The sequence below is a fragment of the Mobula hypostoma genome, chromosome 18 (assembly GCF_963921235.1).
Source record: "Mobula hypostoma chromosome 18, sMobHyp1.1, whole genome shotgun sequence".
NCBI lineage: Eukaryota > Metazoa > Chordata > Chondrichthyes > Myliobatiformes > Myliobatidae > Mobula > Mobula hypostoma.
The window spans coordinates 2789884-2804363 of record NC_086114.1 but is presented as its reverse complement, the minus strand read 5'-3'; the positions used below and the strand labels follow the sequence as shown (position 1 = coordinate 2804363).

General features: G+C 45.3%; 2 protein-coding genes across 4 annotated transcripts in view; one reads left to right on the top strand and one right to left on the bottom strand.

Moving 5' to 3' along the window:
- rassf4a (Ras association domain family member 4a) overlaps positions 1 to 14480 on the top strand; it is a 327866-nt gene that overhangs the window by 53954 nt on the left and 259432 nt on the right. The window lies entirely within an intron of this gene.
- Positions 1 to 14480, bottom strand: part of LOC134358284 (alveolar macrophage chemotactic factor 2-like) — a 41405-nt gene that overhangs the window by 22572 nt on the left and 4353 nt on the right. Inside the window, exon 1 of one of the 2 annotated variants that reach the window (XM_063070318.1) lies at positions 9500 to 9645. The exons of the other annotated variant lie outside the window; for it this stretch is intronic. The gene's annotated coding sequence lies outside the window, so the exon portion shown is untranslated. Of the gene's footprint in view, positions 1 to 9499; positions 9646 to 14480 lie in introns of those variants that run through there. 2 annotated transcript variants of the gene reach the window in all.

Below are 14480 nucleotides of genomic sequence, written 5' to 3'. Positions count from 1 at the left end.
CTTGGGGCCTGAGTTACAAGGAGAGGCTTGTAGACTAGGATTTCATTCCCTGGGATGTGGGGGATTGAGGGGTGACCTGATGGGGGTAAATAAGAGATTCTGTAGATGCTGAAAATCTTCAGCAACACAATCAGAATGCTGGAGCAACTCAACAAGTCGGGCAGCATCAATGGAGGGGAATAAACAGTTGATATTTTGGGCAGGGAGATGTACAAGTTCCGAGGGGCATAGATAAGGTGAAAGCACATGTATTTTTCCTTTAGAGGGGGTGCTTAAAATAAGAGCTTTATGTTTCAGATTTAAAAGGGACAGGAGGACAGATTCTTAATGCAGAGGGTGGTGTGTATATAGAATGAGTTGCCAGAAATTGTGGTTGAGGTGAGCAGATTATCAAACTTTAAAAGCCATCTAGATCAGTACATGGATAGGAGAGGTGTGGAGGGCTTTGGGTCAAAGGTGGGCAGATGGGCCCAGCTCACTGGGCAACACAGTCACAGACATGCCATCCTGCAAAAACTCATTTCAGGGAGGTAGCACCACCACACCCACCCCCCGCAACCCCTTACCCCCCCCCCGTTGACCTCCGAGGGTGTATGTATACAGGACATTTGATTATGAAAGAACACAACAATTTATTTGATCACATATTGAAACTATTTACATATATAATATATGTGTGTGTGTATGTGTATATATGTACATATGCATATATGTATAAAACCATAAGACCAGAAGACAAAGGAGCAGAAGTCGGCCATTTGGCCATCGAGTCTGCTCCATCATTTTATCATGAGCTGATCCATTCTCCCATTTAGTCCCACTCCCCCACCTTCTCACCATAACCTTTGATGCCCTGGCTACTCAGATACCTATCAATCTCTGCCTTAAATACACCCAATGACTTGGCCTCCACTGCCACCCATGGCAACAAATTCCACAGATTTACCACCCTCCGGCTAAAAAAATTTCTTCGCATCTCTGTTCTGAATGGGCACCCTTCAATCCTTAAGTCATGCCCTCTCGTACTAGACTCCCCCACCATGGGAAACAACTTTGCCACTTCCACTCTGTCCATGCCTTTCAACATTTGAAATGTTTCTATGAGGTCCCCCCTCATTCTTCTAAACTCCAAGGAGTACAGTCCAACAGCGGACAAACGTTCCTCATATGTTAACCCTGTTATTCCTGGAATCATTCTACTGAATCTTCTCTGAACCCTCTCCAATGTCAGCACATCCTTTCTTAAGTAAGGTCCCAAAACCGCACACAGTACTCCAAGTGAGGTCTTATACTTTATTGTCACCAAACAATTGATACTAGAACGTACAATCATCATAGCGATATTTGATTCTGCGCTTCCCACTCCCTGGATTACAAATCGATAGTAAATATTAAAAATTTAAATTATAAATCATAAATACAAAATCGAAAAATGGAAAGTAAGGTAGTGCAAAAAAAACTGAGAGGCAGGTCTGGATATTTGGAGGGTACGGCCCAGATCCGGGTCGGGATCCGTTCAGCGGACTTATCACAGTTGGAAAGAAGCTGTTCCCAAATCTGGCTGCATGAGTCTTCTCCCGGAGGGAAGAGGGACAAAAAGTGTGTTGGCTGGGTGGGTCGTGTCCTTGATTATCCTGGCAGCACTGCTCTGATAGTGTGCAGTGTAAAGTGAGTCCAAGGACGGAAGATTGGTTTGTGTGATGTGCTGGGCCATGTTCACGATCTGCTGCAGCTTCTTCCGGTCTTGGACAGAACAACTTCCATACCAGGTTGTAATGCACCCTAGAAGAATGCTTTCTACGGTGCATCTATAAAAATTAGTGAGGGTTTTAGGGGACAGGCCAAATTTCTTTAGTTTTCTCAGGAAGTAAAGACACTGGTGGGCCTTCTTGGCAGTGGATTCTGTTTGGCTGGACCAAGTCAGGTCACTTGTGATATTGACCCCGAGGAAATTAAAGCTTACCAGTGCCTTATAGAGCCTCAGCATCACATCCCTGCTCCTATGCTCTATTCCTCCAGAAATGAATGCCAACATTGCATTCGCCTTCTTCACCACCAACTCAACCTGGAGGTTAACCTTAAGGGTATCCTGCATGATGACTCCCAAGTCCTGTTGCATCTCAGAACTTTGAATTCTCTTCCCATTTAAATAATAGTCTGCCCTTTTATTTCTTCTACCAAAGTGCATGACCATACACTTTCCAACATTGTATTTCATTTGCCACTTCTTTGCCCATTCTCCCAATCTATCCAAGTTTCTCTGCAGACTCTCTGTTTCTTCAGCACTACCGGCCCCTTCACCTATCTTTGTATCATCAACAAACTTAGCCACAAAGCCATCTATTCCATAATCCAAATCGTTGATGTACAATGTAAAAAGAAGCGGCCCCAACATGGACCCCTGTGGAAAACCACTGGTAACTGGCAGCCAACCAGAATAGGATCCCTTTAGAAACATAGAAACATAGAAAATAGGTGCAGGAGTAGGCCATTCGGCCCTTCGAGCCTGCACCGCCATTTATTATGATCATGGCTGATCATCCAACTCAGAACCCCGCCCCAGCCTTCCCTCCATACCCCCTGATCCCCGTAGCCACAAGGGCCATATCTAACTCCCTCTTAAATATAGCCAATGAACTGGCCTCAACTGTTTCCTGTGGCAGAGAATTCCACAGATTCACCACTCTCTGTGTGAAGAAGTTTTTCCTAATCTCGGTCCTAAATGGCTTCCCCTCTATCCTCAAACTGTGGCCCCTCGTTCTGGACTTCCCCAACATCGGGAACAATCTTCCTGCATCAAGCCTGTCCAATCCCTTTAGGATTTTATACGTTTCAATCAGATCCCCCCTCAATCTTCTAAATTCCAACGAGTACAAGCCCAGTTCATCCAGTCTTTCTTCATATGAAAGTCCTGCCATCCCAGGAATCAATCTGGTGAACCTTCTTTGTACTCCCTCTATGGCAAGGATGTCTTTCCTCAGATTAGGGGACCAAAACTGCACACAATACTCCAGGTGTGGTCTCACCAAGGCCTTGTACAACTGCAGTAGTACCTCCCTGCTCCTGTACTCGAATCCTCTCGCTATAAATGCTAGCATACCATTCACCTTTTTCACCGCCTGCTGTACCTGCATGCCCACTTTCAATGACTGGTGTATAATGACACCCAGGTCTCGTTGCACCTCCCCTTTTCCTAATCGGCCACCATTCAGATAATAATCTGTTTTCCTATTTTTGCCACCAAAGTGGATAACTTCACATTTATCCACATTAAATTGCATCTGCCATGAATTTGCCCACTCACCCAACCTATCCAAGTCACCCTGCATCCTCTTAGCATCCTCCTCACAGCTAACACTGCCACCCAGCTTCGTGTCATCCGCAAACTTGGAGATGCTGCATTTAATTCCCTCATCCAAGTCATTAACATATATTGTAAACAACTGGGGTCCCAGCATTGAGCCTTGCGGTACCCCACTAGTCACCGCCTGCCATTCTGAAGAGGTCCCGTTTATTCCCACTCTTTGCTTCCTGTCTGCTAACCAATTCTCCACCCACACCAATACCTTACCCCCAATACTGTGTGCTTTAAGTTTGCACACTAATCTCCTGTGTGGGACCTTGTCAAAAGCCTTTTGATAATCCAAATATACCACATCACTGGTTCTCCCCTATCCACTCTACTAGTTACATCCTCAAAAAATTCTATGAGATTCGTCAGACATGATTTTCCTTTCACAAATCCATGCTGACTTTGTCCGATCATTTCACCGCTTTCCAAATGTGCTGTTATCACATCCTTGATAACTGACTCCAGCAGTTTCCCCACCACCGACGTTAGGCTAACCAGTCTATAATTCCCCGGTTTCTCTCTCCCTCCTTTTTTAAAAAGTGGAGTTACATTAGCCACCCTCCAATCCTCAAGAACTAGTCCAGAATCTAACGAGTTTTGAAAAATTATCACTAATGCATCCACTATTTCTTGGGCTACTTCCTTAAGCACTCTAGGATGCAGACCATCTGGCCCTGGGGATTTATCTGCCTTCAATCCCTTCAATTTACCTAACACCACTTCCCTATTAACATGTATTTCGCTCAGTTCCTCCATCTCACTGGACCCTCTGTCCCTTACTATTTCTGGAAGATTATTTATGTCCTCCTTAGTGAAGACAGAACCAAAGTAATTATTCAATTGGTCTGCCATGTCCTTGCTCCCCATAATCAATTCACCTGTTTCTGTCTGCAGGGGACCTACATTTGTCTTTACCAGTCTTTTCCTTTTTACATATCTATAAAAGCTTTTACAGTCCGTTTTTATGTTCCCTGCCAGTTTTCTCTCATAATCTTTTTTCCCCTTCCTAATTAAGCCCTTTGTCCTCCTCTGCTGAACTCTGAATTTCTCCCAGTCCTCAGGTGAGCCACTTTCTCTGGCTAATTTGTATGCTTCTTCTTTGGAATTGATACTATCCCTAATTTCTCTTGTTAGCCACAGGTGCACTACCTTCCTTGATTTATTCTTTTGCCAAACTGGGATGAACAATTGTTGTAGTTCATCCATGCAACCTTTAAATGCTTGCCATTGCATATCCACCGTCAATCCTTTAAGTGTCATTTGCCAGTCTATCTTAGCTAAATTCACGTCTCATACCTTCAAAGTTACCCCTCTTTAAGTTCAGAACCTTTGTTTCTGAATTAACTATGTCACTCTCCATCTTAATGAAGAATTCCACCATATTATGGTCACTCTTACCCAAGGGGCCTCTCATGACAAGATTGCTAATTAACCCTTCCTCATTGCTCAAAACCCAGTCCAGAATAGCCTGCTCTCTGGTTGGTTCCTCGACATGTTGGTTCAAAAAACCATCCCGCATACATTCCAAGAAATCCTCTTCCTCAGCACCTTTACCAATTTGGTTCACCCAATCTACATGTAGATTGAAGTCACCCATTATAACTGTTGTTCCTTTATTGCACACATTTCTAATTTCCTGTTTAATACCATCTCCGACCTCACTACTACTGTTAGGTGGCCTGTACAGAACTCCCACCAGCGTCTTCTGCCCCTTAGTGTTACGCAGCTCTACCCATATCGATTCCACATCTTCCCGGCTTATGTCCTTCCTTTCTATTGCGTTAATCTCTTCTTCAACCAGCAACGCCACCCCACCTCCCCTTCCTTCATGTCTATCCCTCCTGAATATTGAATATCCCTGAACGTTGAGCTCCCATCCCTGGTCACCCTGGAGCCATGTCTCTGTGATCCCAACTGTATCATAATCATTAATAACAATCTGCACTTTCAATTCATCCACCTTATTACGAATGCTCCTTGCATTGACACACAAAGCCTTCAGGCGCTCTTTTACAACTCTCTTAGCCCTTATACAATTATGTTGAAAAGTGGCCCTTTTTAATGCTTGCCCTGGATTTGTCGGCCTGCCACTTTTACTTTTCTCCTTTGTACTTTTTGCTTCTACCCTCACTTTACACCCCTCCGTCTCTCTGCACTGGTTCCCATCCCCCTGTTGTGAACTAACCTCCTCACGCCTAGCCTCTTTAATTTGATTCCCACCCCCCAACCATTCTAGCTTAAAGTCACCTCAGTAGCCCTCGCTAATCTCCCTGCCAGGATATTGGTCCCCCTCGGATTCAAGTGTAACCCGTCCTTTTTGTACAGGTCATGCCTGCGCCAAAAGAGGTCCCAATGATCCAAAAACTTGAATCCCTGCCCCCGCTCCAATCCCTCAGCCACGCATTTATCCTCCACCTCATCGCATTCCTACTCTCACTATCGCGTGGCACAGGCAGTAATCCCGAGATTAGTACCTTTGCGGTCCTTTTTCTCAACTCCCTTCCTAGCTCCCTATATTCTCCTTTCAGGACCTCATCCCTTTTCTACCTATGTCATTGGTACCTATATGTACCACGACCTCTGGCTCCTCACCCTCCCACTTCAGGATATCTTGGACATGATCAGAAATATCCCGGACCCTGGCACCAGGGAGGTAAACTACCATCCGGGTCTCTGGACTGCGTCCACAGAATCACCTATCTGACCCCCTTACTATTGAGTCCCCTATCACAACTGCCCTCCTCTTCCTTGCCCTACCCTCCTGAGCTGCAGGGCCAGACTCTGTGCCGGAGGCATGGCCACTGTTGCTTCTCCCGGGTAAGCTGTCCCCCCCCAACAGTACTCAAACAGGAGTACCTGTTGTTAAGGGACACAGCCACCGGGGTACTCCCTATTACCTGACTTTTCCCCTTCCCCCTCCTAACCGTGACCCACTTGTCTGCCTCCCACTCTCTGTTTCCTGCCAATCAGCCAACACTCTATCCACCTATGTAACTATCCCATAATTCCATGGGTTCTTATCTTGTTTACCAGCCTCATGTGTGGCACCTTGTCAAAGGCCTTTTGAAAATCCAAATACACAACATCCACTGCATCTCCCTTGTCTAGCTTACTTGTAATTTCCTCAAAAAATTGCAATAGGTTTGTCAGGCAGGATTTTCCTTTAAGGAAACCATGTTGAGTTCTGCCTATCTTGTCATAAGCCTCCAGGTACTCCATAACCTCATCCTTGGCAATCGACTTCAACAACTTCCCTACCACTGATGTCAAGCTAACAGGTCTATAATTTCCTTTTTGCTTCCTTGCCCCCTTCTTAAATAACAGAGTGACCTTTGCAATCTTCCCGTCCTCCAGAACCATGCCAGAATCTATTGACTTTTGAAAGATCAATGCTAATGCCTCCGCAATCTCCACAGCCACTTCCTTCAGAACATCAGGTCCGGGAGATTTATCTACCTTAGACTATTCAGCTTCCTGAGTACTTTCTCTGTTGTAATTGTGAATGTGCACACTTCTTTTCCCTGCCACCCTTGAGTGTCCGGTATACTGCTGATGTCTTCCTCAGTGAAGACTGACCGCCATCTCCTTATCTCCCATTACAATTTCTCCAGCATCATTTTCTATTGGTCCTATATCTACTCTCACCTGTCTTTTGCTCTTTATATACTTGAAAAAGCTTTTAGTATCCTCTTTGATATTATTTGCTAGCTTCCTTTCATAGTTCACCTTTTCTCTCTTAATGACCTTCTTAGTTTCCTGAGTCGACTGGGGTGATATACTGCGTCCGGTGCTCCCGATGTGGCCTTTTATATATTGGTGAGACCCGACGCAGACTGGGAGACCGCTTTGCTGAACATCTACGCTCTGTCCGCCAGAGAAAGCAGGATCTCCCAGTGGCCACACATTTTAATTCCACATCCCATTCCCATTCTGACATGTCTATCCACGGCCTCCTCTACTGTAAAGATGAAGCCACACTCAGGTTGGAGGAACAACACCTTATATTCCGTATGGGTAACCTCCAACCTGATGGCATGAACATTGACTTCTCTAACTTCCGCTAGGCCCCACCTCCCCCTCGTACCCCATCTGTTACTCTTTTTTATGCACACATTCTTTCTCTCACTCTCCTTTTTCTCCCTCTGTCCCTCTGAATATACCTCTTGCCCATCCTCTGGGTCACCTCCCCCCCGTCTTTCTTCCCGGACCTCCTGTCCCATGATCCTCTCGTATCCCCTTCTGCCTATCACCTGTCCAGCTCTCGGCTCCATCCCTCCCCCTCCTGTCTTCTCCTATCATTTTGCATCTCCCCCTCCCCCTCCAGCTTTCAAATCCCTTACTCACTCTTCCTTCAGTTAGTCCTGACGAAGGGTCTCGGCCTGAAACGTCGACTGCGCCTCTTCCTATAGATGCTGCCTGGCCTGCTGCGTTCACCAGCAACTTTGATGTATGTTGCTTGAATTTCCAGCATCTGCAGAATTCCTGTTGTTTTAGTTTCCTTTTGTAAGGTTTTAAAAACTTCCCAATCCTCTGTCTTCCCACTAACTTTTGCTTCCTTGTATGCCCTCTGCTTTGACTTTGGCTTTGACTTCTCTTGTCAGCCACGGTTGCATCCTTTTTCCATTCAAAAATTTCTTTTTTGGAATATATCTATCTTGCACCTTCCTCACTTCTCACATAACCTCCAGCCACTGCTGCTCTGCTGTCCTTCCCGCTAGTATCCCCTTCCAGTCAACTTTGCCCAGTTCCTCTCTCATGCCACTGTAATTTCCTTTACTCCATTGAAATACCAACACATCAGATTTCGGCCTCTCTTTCTCAAATTTCACAGTGAACTCAATCATGTTATGATCACTGTCTCCTAAGGGTTCCTTCACCTCAATCTCTCCAATCACCTCCGGTTCATTACACAATACCCAATCCAGTACAGCCGATCCCCTAGTAGGCTCAACAACAAGCTGTTCTAAAAAGCCATCTCGCAGACATTCTACAAATTCTCTCTCTTGAGATCCAGTGCCGACCTGATTTTCCCAATTCACTCGCATGTTAAAATCCCCCACAATTATCATAACACTGCCCTTCTGACAAGCCTTTTCTATTTCCTGTTGTAATTTGTAGTCCACATCACTGCAGCTGTTTGGAGGCCTGTATATAACTGCCATCAGGGTCCTTTTACCCCTGCGATTTCTTAGCTCAACCCATAAAAATTCTGTACCTTCCGATCCTATGTCACCTCTTTCTAATGATTCAATATCATTTCTTACCAATAAAGCCATGCCACCCCATCTGCCTATATATATGTACGTATCTCCCTCCCTCTCAAAAAAATCGATTTCTGGGATACTGTATATAATTTGCAGGCGTCAGAGAGCCACTATCAATATGCGGGAGACTCCCAGAACTTCCGGGAGAGGTGGGATGCCTGCAGTCAGCATAGATAAGTTGGGCGGAAGGGCATTTATGACTCTGGCACTACAGAGGCTGCCTGACCAGCATGTACAGGAACCTGCTGAGTGAATCAGTGGGCCAAATGTAGACCTCATGAAGGGAGAATTGAAAAGAGAGCAGAAGTGAATGTGTTGGAGTTGTGTTCAGAACAGGCTGGGATAGGCAGGCGTCAGGAGATGTCAGGGACTGCTGGTTGGGGATGGGTTGACATTTGTTCAGAATGGGCTGGAACAGTCAGGCATCAGGCGACATCAGGGACTGCTTGGGGGTGGGTTAAAGTTCAGACTGGTCCCTCAAGTATTCCTCATCTTGCCATGTTGCTGCGTCTAACTAGAGCTCTTTTTAAAAAGAAAACATCAAACTCTTTTTGCAACATTCATTGCGCTTTCAGAAAGCTTGTTCTACAGATAATTACTTGGCAGATGTAACATTCAGAACTTTCAACCTCCATAAACAGTGTTACGTTCCAAGAACTTAAACGACTTCCAGTATCCTTTACAAATGAAAGACCACTCCCACAAAGTACAGACTCGACTGAGGAGTACGGATCATGTCACAATTACAGTCGCGTCAGTTTATATTTTAGCTGCATGCCAAGTATTCCCAGTTTAACATAAATGATTTGATGGACTGTAATTAATCTATTAATCTGCAGATCTTCTCCCGTTTGTGATAGACTGTAACGTGGCCGGGACTGACCTTTCTGAAGATGTCTGCACTTCAGGTGCTCCAGCGGTTTGAAAGCTTTACCTCCTTAAGAAGCTTATCAGTGTGTGTGAGTGAGAGAGAAAGGTAAATGGAGCTGTATGTAGTGGGTGGATAACCACATGATTTCCTGAAGGAGTTGGCTCAAAACCAAAGTTTTCTACAAATATGAGAACTATCTTACAATAGATGAGATGGTGAAATTCACCACAAGTCTGTGTGACTGCTTTACTGCTCAGATTTTGAAAGTTCCCCTGGGAAAGCTGCTTAGAATTATCTAATAAAAGATCCCTTGTTGTAACCTCTCTGTAAATTCCAGGGAATAGACCAAACAGCTGTAAATCCAGTTTGGAACGACAAAGGTATTACAGCCAACCTTCACTAATCCGACTACCTGTAATCTGGTTCCTTCGATAATCCGGCACTGATTATGCCTAAAGTGATCCTTCTGTAATTCGGCATTTTCACTAATCCGGTACTCCTCGGATCCCAATGGTGCCGGATTAGTGAAGGTCGACCTGTACTTTGGGAACTGGTGCATAGGTTTGGATCTTAAAGAGAAAGCAGGTTAATGGTTTGAAAATAAACTCTTGGACCAATCCTTAATTTTGGACACAATGGTAGCATAGCGGATAGTCCGATGCTACTTCGGTGCTGGAGTTTCCAGAGTTCAGTTCCAGCACCATCTGTAAGGAGTTTGTAAATCCCCCAGTGAACCACGTGGGTCACCTCTGACTGCTCCAGTTTCCTCCCACAGTCCAAAGACCTACCGATTAATAGGTTAATTGGTCATTGTAAATTCTTCCTGGATGAAGCTAGTGTAAAGTTCAAGTTTAATTGTCAGTCAGCCATACATGAATAAACATGAATACAGCCAAACAAAACAACATTATTTCAGAGCAAACAATCATAAACAGCATAACACGCACATGAGATGGCAGTGAACATCACGTTGCAGTGCAGCCACAGAAATAAGTGGGTTGCTGCAGTGTGTGGCTCATTGGACTACAAGGGCTTAGACCATAAGACATGGAAGCAGAATTAGGCCATTCAGCCCATCAAGTCTGCTCTGCCATTCCATAATTCCAGATCCCACTCAACCCATACACCTGCCTTCTCACCATATCCCTTGATGCCCTGACCAATCAGGAAACTATCAACTTCTGCCTTAAATATAACCACAGACTTGGCCTCCACCACAGTCTGTAGCAGAGCATTCCACAGATTCACCGCTCTCTGGCTAAAAAAATTCCTCCCTACCTCTGTTCTAAATGATCGCCCCTCGATTTTGGGGCTGTGCCCTCTAGTTCTGGATACCCCCATCATAGGCAACATCCTCTCCACCTCCACCCTATTTAGTCCTTTCAACATTTGGTAGGTTTCAAAGAGACCACCCCAACATTCTTCTAAATTCCAGTGAGTACAGGCTCAAAGCTGCCAAACATTTCTCATATGTTAACCCCTTCATTCCCGGAACCATCCTTGCGAACCTCCAAAGACGACATTCTTTCTGAGATAAGAGGCCCAAAACTGTTGACTATACTCCAAGTGCAGCCTGACTGGTGTCTTATAAAGGCCCAGAATTATCTCCTTGCTTTTATATTCTATTCCCCTTGAAATGAATGCCAACATTGCATTTGCCTTCTTTACCACAGACTCAACCTGTAAATTAACCTTCTGGGAGTCTTGCACAAGGACTCCGAAGTCCCTCTGCACCTCTGATGTTTGAACCTTCTCAACATCTAGATAATAGTCTGCACTATTGTTCCTTTTACCAAAATACATTATCATACATTTCCCCACACTGTATTCCATCTGCCACTTTTTTGCCCTTTCTTCCAATATGTCTAAGTCCTGCTGCAATCACATTGCTTTCTCAGCACTACCTATCCCTCTACCTACTTTTGTATCATCTGCAAACTTTGCCACAAAGCCATCAATTCCATTATCCAAATCACTGACAAACAATTTGAAAGGTAGCGGTCCCAATACTGACCCCCGAGGAACACCACTAGTCACTGGCAGCCAGCCAGAAAAGGCCCCCTTTAATCCCACTGACTAACTCCTGCCTGTCAATCATTACTCTATGCATGCCAGTATCTCTCCTGTAATGCCACAGGATTTTATCTTGTTCAGCAGCCTCATGTGTGGCACCTTATCAAATGCCTTCGGAAAATCCAAGTAAAAGACATCCACTGCCTTTCCCTGCTTGTTACTTCCTGGAAGAACTCTAATAGTCTTGTCAGGCAAGATTTCTCTTTACAGAAACCACACTGACTTTGACTTATTTTATCATTAGTCTGCAAGTACCGTGAAATATCCTTAGTAACATTTTCCCAACCACTGAGTTTAGTCATAGTCATAGTCATACTTTATTGATCCCAGGGGAAATTGGTTTTCATTACAGTTGCACCATAAATAATTAAATAGTAATGTGTAAATTATGCCAGGAAATAAGTCCAGGACCAGCCTATTGGCTCAGGGTGTCTGACCCTCCAAGGGAGGAGTTGTAAAGTTTGATGGAGACAGGCAGGAATGACTTCCTATGACGCTCTGTGCTGCATCTCGGAGGAATGAATCTCTGGCTGAATGTACTCCTGTGCCCACCCAGTACATTATGTAGTGGATGGGAGACATTGTCCAAGATGGCATGCAACTTAGACAGCATCCTCTTTTCAGACACCACTGTCAGAGAGTCCAGTTCCATCCCCACAACATCACTGGCCTTACGAATGAGTTTGTTGATTCTGTTGGTGTCTGTTACCCTCAGCCTGCTGCCCCAGCACACAACAGCAAACATGATAGCACTGGCCACCGCAGACTCGTAGAACATTCTCAGCATCGTCCGGCAGATGTTAAAGGACCTCAGTCTCCTCAGGAAATAGAGACGGCTCTGACCCTTCTTGTAGACAGCCTCAGTGTTCTTAGACCAGTCCAGTTTATTGTCAATTCGTATCCCCAGGTATTTGTAATCCTCCACCACGTCCACACTGACCCCCTGGATGGAAACAGGGGTCACCGGGGCCTTAGCCCTCCTCAGGTCCACCACCAGCTCCTTAGTCTTTTTCACATTAAGCTGCAGATAATTCTGCTCACACCATGTGACAAAGTTTCCTACCATAGCCCTGTACTCAGCCTCATCTCCCTTGCTGATGCATCCAACTATGGCAGAGTCATCCGAAAACTTCTGAAGATGACAAGACTCCGTGCAGTAGTTTAAGTCTGAGGTGTAAATGGTGAAGAGAAAGGGAGACAAGACAGTTCCCTGTGGAGCCCCAGTGCTGCTGATCACTCTGTTGGACACACAGTGTTGCAAGCACACGTACTGTGGTCTGCTAGTCAGGTAATCAAGAATCCATGATACCAGGAAAGCATCCACCTGCATCGCTGTCAGCTTCTCCCCCAGCAGAGCAGGGCGGATGGTGTTGAACGCACTGGAGAAGTCAAAAAACATGACCCTCACAGTGCTCGCTGGCTTGTCCAGGTGGGCGTAGACACGGTTCAGCAGGTAGCAGGATAATTGGCCTATGATTTTCTTTCTTTTGCCTTCCTCCCTTTTTAAAGTGGGGAGTGACATTTGCAATCTTCCAGTTTTCTGGCACCATGCCAGAATGAAGTGATTCTTGAAAGATCGTGACCAATACGTTCGTTATCTCTTCGGCAACCTCTCGCAAGACTCTCAGATGTAGTCCATCAGGTCCAGGTGACTTATCCACCTTAAGACCTTTGAGATTGACTACCACATCTTCCTTTGTAATAGCAATGGCACTTACTCCTGCTGTCTGACACTACGGACCTCTAGCACACTGCTGGTGTCTTCCACAGTGAAGACAGATGCAAAGTACTGATTAAGTTCATCTGCCATTTCTTTGTCCCCCATTACTACCTCACCAGCATCATTTTCCAGAGGTTCAATATCAACTCTCACCTCCCTTTTACTCTTTATAGTACACAGCCATCAATTCCAGGGCATCATGGATTTGCACCTCTGGTGGGCTGTGTTCTCTCCAGGGTGCAAGCCTGGGTGGGAAGATTAGAAGAACCAGCTGTTGCCCGTGCAGTGGGTTCCCCCTCTCCATGTCACTGAAGTAGTCCAAGGGAAGGGCAAGCGCCGATACAGCTTGGCACCAATGTCGTCACAGAGGTTGCCAAAGTGAAGTTGTAAACAACATCAAACTGCCTAAGGGATCCTGGCTCTGGGTTTATTAAAAAGATCATTACTTAAAAGTAACTACTAATTCTTAAAAGATCATTACTAATGCCTACACAATCTTCCCAGCCACCTCATCTTCCCAAACACCTTCTCCCTAGTAATGGCAACTTCATACACTTCTGCCCTCTGATACTTTTGAACTTACACCATACTATTTGTGTTTTCCACAGTGAAGACAGATACAAAATACTTATTCAGTTTGTCCACCATTTCCTTACTACCTCTCCAGCATCAAACCCAGCAGTCTGATATCTACTCTTGCCTTGGCAATGTGGAGGATCAGAGGGATCTTGGGGTCTGAGTCCATAGGACACTCAAAGCTGCTGTGCAGGTTGACTCTGTGGTTAAGAAGCCATACAGTGCATTGGCCTTCATCAACCATGGGATTGAGTTCAAGAGCCGAGAAGTAATGTTACAGCTATATAGGACCCTGGTCAGATCCCACTTGGGGTACTCTGCTCAGTTCTGGTCACCTCATTACAGGAAGGATGTGGAAACTATAGAAAGGGTGCACAGGAGATTTACAAGGATGTTGCCTGGATTGGGGAGCATGCCTTATGAGAATAGGTTGAATGAACTTGGCCTTTTCTTCTTGGAGCGATGGAGGATGAGAGGTGACCTGATAGAGGTGTATAAGGTGATGAGAGGCATTGATTGTGTGGATAGTCAGAGGCTTTTTCCCAGGGCTGAAGTGGTTGCCCCAAGAGGACACAGGTTTAAGGTGCTGGGGAGTAGGTACAGAGGAGATGTCAGGGGTAAGTT